An 8,484-nucleotide genomic window follows, 5' to 3' on the forward strand; every position below is an offset into this window, starting at 1 on the left:
TGCCACACCACTCTTCACTCCCATTTCTCAAAGGAAAAGGGGACTGCGATAAGAACAGGTAGATAACACTGCAATTACCATCACTGGCAAAACAGCCTCAGCATAGGGAGATTAATGTAATTTACTGCCTACAGATAGCAGCCTAGTGCTCAAAGCAAACTACAATACCTTCCTCCCAATCCATCTTCTACCTCCCTCCCTGTGCAGTGCAGGAGAAGGATGAATGGGGACTGAAATTGGTCCATGAAGCTTCATCTCTGCATTTCCTCCATAGTGACTCTCTGTTCCCACTCCACACGATCCCTCCCACAGGGACACTGTCCACTGTAGGCATGTAAGCCCAGTTCAGCCTCGCTAAGAGAGTCTGTGCTGAGATTGGGCTGTGGGATCTCATATGGCACATTCTTTTTTTTTTTTTTGTAGAAAGAAACTGTCATGAAATAGTGCATTTCAGGGCACAGCCGTGGGCAGGAGCAGCCTGTGTCATGCACGCATTGCTGCAGTAAGTGCTGCTTTTTGCTTCCCTTGAGCAGGTTTGAGTGCTTTCTCCCTGAACGCAGTATTGAATGTCCTTGGAAGAACAAAAGGACAGTTGTAACAACTGCCTTATTTATGTGGCCTGAACACAGGGGAAAATTGCCGCGGAGTTTTTTGAGCTGCTTTTCAGTACCATCATCTAAACCAGACAGTGCACTCTTCACTTTTCCACTTAATGTTTGAAGGCTTGGGATGGAGAATGTAACAGGACGAGGAGTACTCCTGCAGAAACATTGTGCCTTCTTCATTTGCAGTTTCCATTCAGCCCAAGAAGAGGCTTCCTGTTAAATCAGACGTTACTGTGTTCTTCTCTTTTCGTGTGGAGTCTGTATCTTCATCTGGTGTAATTTATTGATCCAGTTCACCACAAAGGCTGGCCAAGGGATGCTACAAGTGTGTCTCAAATCTTCTGTAGTATATTTTGAGTAGAATTACTCTGAATGGAGAAAGCATAGCTGAAGGTGCCCATCCCACAGACATGGTCATCCAACTCACTGTGAAGAGGAAGACTTTCCTCCTTTTTTACCCTTCATGGATAAGTAATGTGTCCTGAGCTATTTGCATAGGTACCAAATTGTGTATAAAATTAAAATCTGCTCAAGTAGTATGATCTATCAAGTAGTATGATCGTTTGGGAGCAAGATTACCTCGAACTGAAGTAGCATCAGGAAAGGACGTGTAGCCAATCCTATTCCTGCACAAAGTACAGCAAGGTCACTACTTCTCAGCCCTTCTAATTAAAAAGCAGACCTCACGATAGGCAATTGCCCCCCAGGCCCAAAGATTTTCTTATCTCTTGCAAGCTCAGTAGCCAATACAGCTGTTATCCAGAAATAGGATAAAAAGAATTGAAGTGCTAGACTCCCCACCTCTGATACGAAACTTATCAGATAAGCCTTGGAATATGCCTCACAAAATAAAAAGACATCTGCAAGATGACTTTTAACACAGGATGAACAACAGTGTGAGGCATCTGAACAGCACTGAAGGCAATACCATAAGTTGCCTGAGCTCCAGGTGAGCAAAGGGCCTTACGTCATCTTTTCAATTTGTTAATGCTTGCAGAAATAATAAGCGAGCAGCAGGTGGAGTCTGCTGAGCCCAGGAACTAATAAACTTATCTAAACAAGTGCAGGGTATAGCAGCTCTCTGCGTATTTTACTGTCAGCTGCAAGATGCTTCAGAGCTATGAACCGTAGTACATTCCACTGGGATCAATGAAATTGTGGTAGCACATCAGTCAAATACTTGAGGATCCAACGCTTACAAATAGTTCCCACGGCGCCACATCTCCTTGCTTGGCCTGCCAAATGAATACTCTCAGTAATGCAGAGAAAATCTCATGGAAATTTCCCATCACCTTTCTCCTAATGTAGTGGCCATCCTGCAGTCAATAATGGCTCTCTTTGTGAAAAGACAGTGGCATTGTCTTCTCATTTCCCTTTGTCTTCAGCGAATACAAACAAGGAGATCATAGAATCATAGAATCATAAACTGGCCTGGGTTGCAAAGGCCCACAGCGCTCACCCAGTCCCAACCCCCTGCTGTGTGCAGGTCACCAACCAGCAGCCCAGGCTGCCCAGAGCCACATCCAGCCTGGCCTTGGATGCCTGCAGGGATGGGGCATCCACAGCCTCCTTGGGCAACCTGTTCCACTGCCTCACCACCCTCTGCATGAAAAACTTCCTCCTCACATCCAACCTAAACCTCCCCGTCTCACTTTAAAACCATTCCCCTTGTCCTGTCACCACCCACCCTCACAAACAGCCGTTCCCCCTCCTGTTTATCCGCTCCCTTCAAGCACTGGAAGGTAACAGAGGGTCTTTTTTTCTCTATTTGCTTTGGTCTTATTTTCATATTTATAACTCTGCATCTGCACAGTATATGTGGTTGGTAGTTTCTTGGATCACTGTCACTGAACAGTGTTTGGGACAAGCTGTGTCTCTGTTCAAACATTGAAGGTAAAGCTCTTTCTCTGTTAGACTTCTGGCAAGTTCCTAATTAAAAAAATTAACACTGTCAAGCTGAGAAATATAATTAATTATATATTTTTTTCAGTAAATGCATTTGGTAGGAATCTTCCTACGTTTTTGTATTCTTGTGTGAAATTCTACCTTTCTAGCCCTCATCTGTGACTGTGCCATAATCCCATAGCTCTCCCCTTCCTCACAATTTCAACATTATTCTGCTAAACTCAGCAATTACAGCAGGGGAGCTGGCATGTATAAAGCTAAAGGTAAAATAAAGTAATGCAATTAGATTCCAAAATTTTGGAAATGTTCTCACTGAACAATTCAGGGTGTTGGGAATGTTGACCTCTCTAAAACATTTACTCTGTAGAGATATTGGAGCTAATTGGGTGCTGGCTTGGAGTCCAGATTAATTCTATTGGAAAGACTGGTGTATCCTTGACTCCTACAGTGGCTCGTGTACAGCCAGCTTGGGTTATCTATATCCTCCAATCAGTGTAGGCACAACCTTATAGGCAGAAAAAGCTCAGAAACTAGTAGGAAGTGCCACAGTATCTTATTGTTGCTTTCTATTTTATCACATATATATATCAAGGCTACAAGCTTAATAATGTCTTGTTTGTACTACTGAGAAATCTCAGATTTCCAGCCAGCTCCTCAAAAATGTATACTTTCACCTGTCTTCCTATCTGCTCCCACTGCTGAGGCCCACAGCGTGGAGAAGTGTGGTGTTCCTTAGGTCAGGGCATCACAGACGGTTCCCTTCCTGTTAGAGATGTGCAGTGATGGATGAGGGCCTCTGCTGGTCTAACAGCATCATTAGAATTAATAACACGTGCAACTTGAATCAAACAATAAAATTCAAAAGCAGATTTCTGGTCTCTCAGTAAAAAATGCTTTAACCCTCTCTCCTTGGAACTGGGCAGGGATTTCCCCACGTCTGTAACTCTGTAGAACAAGAGTCTTCTTCATGACTCTGCTTAATCAGATGCTTGTCTCAGTGACTTTAACGTCATTATAGACATAGAATATCTGTACAGAAGTAGAAGTTATCCTGAAGAAGGAAGTTCCTATTGGAACTGAAGGAACCTTTTGCTAAGTGAAAAAAAAAATCATTATTTTCCCCAAAATCGGTAAATTTGCTGTTTGAGACAAACCTAGAATACATCTTTCTTTACAACACAACTGTATTCCGGTCTGAACAAAAATCTCCAAGTCTTGAAATAGGTCATTCATCCCAGCTCATGTATCTACACCCTCTTTTCAGCTGAGTAGCAGGCAAGCATGGTAGATATCTTCTAACTGCTGAAATGGCTGTGGCTGCAGTTCAGCCTACTGCTCAGGCTTATAGAGCATTTCTTCATGACAGCACTCCACTAATAGAATTGATTTGGGCTTTATTACACAGATTACTAAAAGGTTTTGTGCAGACTCTGCGTGAAAGCAACATGGCCTTTGAAAATCAAAATCTGGAATGGAGCAATGCAGATTTCCTTTTGTATCCTGCGACCAGCTCTGGCCCGTCAGCTGGTCATACAGGAGGTCAGAGAGATTCTTCTTTCTTTTTCCACTTGTCAAACAATTATTTTTTTATATATTTTCCTGTCAGTAGTGAGCATTTCATTTTCCACTGATGATGAACATTGTGAAAAGAAAGAAAATCCTCTGTAGGAGTTCCTGTCTCAGCTCTGTCACCGTTTTGAGTAACTGCAGAGGACTTTGAGTGAGGCTCAGATGTACAATAGAGGTTACAGAAGGACTTCACAAAAGATCTAAAGCAGAATGTCAATTCTGTGTGCCTTGCCAGGACAGGAGGTAATTTGTCAATCAATACATCAATTGCATGACATTGCTGTCCACCCTTCTTAACCAGCACCAACCACAGTGGAAAGTGAACTGCCTTCCTTCAAGCACAAGTACCTTTTGGAATTAGTTTTGTGGGTTTTTTGTTTGTTTGTTTTTCCCCTAAGCTGCTGGGTTCCCACTAACACCAAATCTAGCACATCTCCTTGCAGTCAGTAAGGGATCAGATGGGATAGTTTAGTCACGAGTGATTTTCAGTGATTTTTCTTGTGTCTCCTTAGCACGTCTGCTGTAGGTGCAGCCAGTGAGTTACTTTATATGTCCTCATACAAAATTCCTACTGACTCTTCTGCACATGGGCAGCTTGCATTTTGTCCGTGCATCCTGCTGGAGTCACTATGTGTTCATGGTAGGCACCTCATGCCTCCTTTTCTGCCACTCCTACACATGTGCTGCTCCGTAAGGAACCATCTTCTGACAGCGTCCAACACAGATGGGGACAGCTGGAAGGTGTTGGAATGGCACAGATGTTTGTACGCTTTAAGAAGTTCCAGACAGTATAATTAGAAGTAGACAAAGTGGATTAGGCAAAGTTAAGGTTGGCTGAGCTGAATAAACCTTCGCAAAGAGCCAACTTTCCATTATAATCTTAAAGCCTTGTTCTTCCAATCATTTCTGACCATCGTAAGGAAGCCAACTCAGAGAGCAGTGACTGGTTTGGATGGACACCAATGCCTTTTCACTGGGAAGCACTGTTGTTTTCACTGCCTTCTTCAGCCTCCCTCTGATCCCCAAGATCATGCAATTAACTCTGAAGAAACACTACTGAAATACACAGAGGTCTTTGACAGGCAGTAAAATCCTTGCTTGTTCACCAAGATAGGGTAGGGCCTTAAACGCTTCTCCATGTCTCCCAGTAGTACGTTAGGAGAGGCATGAAGATGACGGCACAGACGGGTGTCCAATTTAGGGTGATGCATTTTTTTTGCTAGGTCGCAGTGACTTCACTGTGTGTTAAAGCCCTTGTGCACTTCTTCCATGCTGCCAGCAAGAGCTGGAAGCCATTCTGGAGCTCTGGACTGTCTCCAGGCTATAGTTTCAGAAGATGCAGTGAGGAATGGCTCCAAGCTCATGGAGTGAGGCTGTTGTCTGTTTAAACTAGGAAAAATGAGAGCTGAAACATCTCACTCTAGCTGTTAGGAGAGAATAAAAAGGAAAATGAATTGTAACAAACAGTAGAGGCCAAGGGGTCAAGAATAGCTGTTGTTGTTTTTGTACCGATGGACCTACTGGTCTGAATCCTCATGGGTGCTGAGGTTTGAGAAATGCTTGGAAAATGTTTGCATAATCTTTTTTTGGTTAAGAAATGAAGTTGCAGTTGAAGTGAATGTTCTACCAATTCAGTATAGAGGGAGGCATCTACGGTATTACCGAAACCATCTGTTACGATCCTTTGGGTGTCAAAATATTTTACTTTCTCCATCTACTTCCTTTCATATTTTAAAATCTTAAGCTGCACACACACAAAACAGTATTTTAAAGAACTGAAAACAACTGTCTGTGTGAATCTTATGCAAGAAAATTTAGTTTGGGGATCGCTTCCCACTCAGAATAACAAATCAATAAACAGCTTCACATTCTTATGGAAGCTGCTTTACTTTCTCCTTACACAAATTTATTTGTGACTTTTCCCAAGTATTAAGCCACTTGTAAGGGAAAGTGTTTGTTTAGAAAATGTATAGATGTTGTTCTGTTTCCATGTGCCTCTGTTAACACATACGGGCACTGCAAGGTGATCACCACTCCCTCCAACTGTTTGGAGTTTTCTGTAAAAACTATCTGCAGCACTGGACTGTAAGGGCTGACATCACTTCAGATGATTTCTAGAAGCATTTGAATTGATGTAATAAAGTACTCAAATGTAACCTGTCCACAGGTACAGTGAGGTCTGTGGAAGTGATGGCACTAGCTAAAGTTCTAAACTATGTACTGGCGCATACTGGTTATGACATGAGCAGTCCTGCACTTTACACTTTTCAATGAAGCTTCAAAAAACATAAACAAAAACAAAACAAAACAAAAAGTAAAAAAGAAAAAAATGAAAAAACCCAGAACAGCTGGAATTTTAATCTTCTAGGACAATTAAACCCCAATAAAGAATGTTTACTGGGTGTTAGTAGAGCCAAGAGCTGAATCAGTGCTGCTTACACTGTTGTGCATGTTTGCAAGATGGGTCCAACTTGGCAACACACAAAGAATAATACAAGGGGGAAAAGCACACTATGAGCACATTAAGCCTTGCTGATTTGTTACATATATTTAATGCTATTCTCACATGTCCATAGGTTTCATTTGGTCTTATTAGAAATAGTCACAACTCCTGCTGACCCCAGTGTTTAAGAGAAATGACAAGAAATGATGAAAGCCAGACTTCAAGGTTATGAAATCTAGTGATGCACTGTTACACTTCAATTAAAAGATTCAGTCATTCAAAAACAAATAGAAACATGGCTGAAATGCATGTTTTCCCGAGATAATTTTTCTCCTCGGCAATGGCAAAGGAGTTCATATTTGAAGAAACCCTCATTTCTGGATGCTGAAAATTAGATCGTATGGTTTTTTTCTGAAGGAAGGGAGGGAAGAAGCCCCTTTAATCAGGGATTTGTAAAACCAGATTGCTGTGCAAAATGTAATACATTTAATTTAGTCTATTTTGTTATCCAATATAGTAATTTGCAAGCCACAGAGTCCCCATAAAGATGTTTAAAATGCAAATTGTGCTGACATTATTTAATCTAATACTTGAATACCTGAGGGCTTTTCTGCATTCCAGTGCTTCCCGTTCTTTGATTAAGCACTGAGCACAGGCACAACTGCAAAAATCCCTCACCAACACCACCAGAAGTCAAATGGAGGTCTGGATTGTATTTCTCAGTGTGATACATCTCAGTCTCTGCTTCTCAGGTATTTTTGTGGACACAACTCCGGAGTTTCCAGGCTGCGGACCATGGCTTTCAACTATTTTCCCTTGGGTCCCAGTAGTCAGAAATTACCACATCTACAGCTCAACATGTGGCAGAAGAGGTAATTTTTCAGGCTTCACATTGTGGCAAACATAGATCAAGAGACATCATAGTATTCATATTTATTTACAGTTTAATAATTCGCTTGAAGCATTGCTTTTGCTTAACTGGGCCTTGAACTATGTAGCTCTTGACCACAGTGAATCATAGAATCACTGAGGTTGGAAAAGACCTCCAAGATCATCCAGTCCAACCATCCACTAATGGTTTCTCCACCAAACCATGACCCTTAGTGCCATGTCTACATATTTCTTGAACACCTCCATGCACGGTGACCACCACCTCTCCCTGCAGCCCATTCCAGTGCCTGACTCTTTGGGAGAAGAAGTTTTTCCTAATCTTCATAAATAACAACTGACAGAAGGCAGAAACCATTCATGGGGAAGAGGTGTCATGCCTGGCAGTTAGATTCTGCCACCACACAAAAACTGAATATTATCTCACTTTACCAGCAATCTCACTGAAATAAATGATATTTCGAACAAAGAAATATGTACTATGAAGGTCAAGCAAAGCCAAGAGTATATTCTCTGCAGTACAAAAGTAGTCAAAATAAAATATTCCAGCTGAACAACCTGCTGTTCTTAGCCCCTCAGGGCTCAGTATCTGGGTCTGCTTTGCTGGCCCAAGATAAGTCTTTCTTTTCTTTTCTTTTAGGGCCAACGGCATCCTGGCCTGTATTAGAAATAGTGTGGCCAGCAGGAGCAGGGAGGTGATCATCCCCTGTACTCATCTCTGGTGAGGCCGCACCTTGAGCACTGTGTTCAGTTTGGGGCCCCTCACTACAGGAGAGACGTTGAGGCCCTGGAGCGTGTCCAGAGAAGGGCAACGAAACTGGTGAGGGGTCTGGAGCACAAGTCTTATCAGGAGCGGCTGAGGGAGCTGGGATTATTCAGTGTGGAGAAGAGGAGGCTCAGGGCAGACCTCATTGCACTGCACAACTTCATGAGGGGAGGTTGTGGTGAGGAGGGGTTTGGCCTCTGCTCCCAGGCAACAAGCAGGACCCAAGGAAATGGCCACAAGTTGTACCAGAGGAGGTTTAGGTTGGACATGAGGAAGAACTTTTTCTCTCAGAGAGTGGTCAGGCACTG

The sequence above is a fragment of the Meleagris gallopavo genome, chromosome 2, assembly GCF_000146605.3.
Source record: "Meleagris gallopavo isolate NT-WF06-2002-E0010 breed Aviagen turkey brand Nicholas breeding stock chromosome 2, Turkey_5.1, whole genome shotgun sequence".
Classification (NCBI taxonomy): domain Eukaryota; kingdom Metazoa; phylum Chordata; class Aves; order Galliformes; family Phasianidae; genus Meleagris; species Meleagris gallopavo.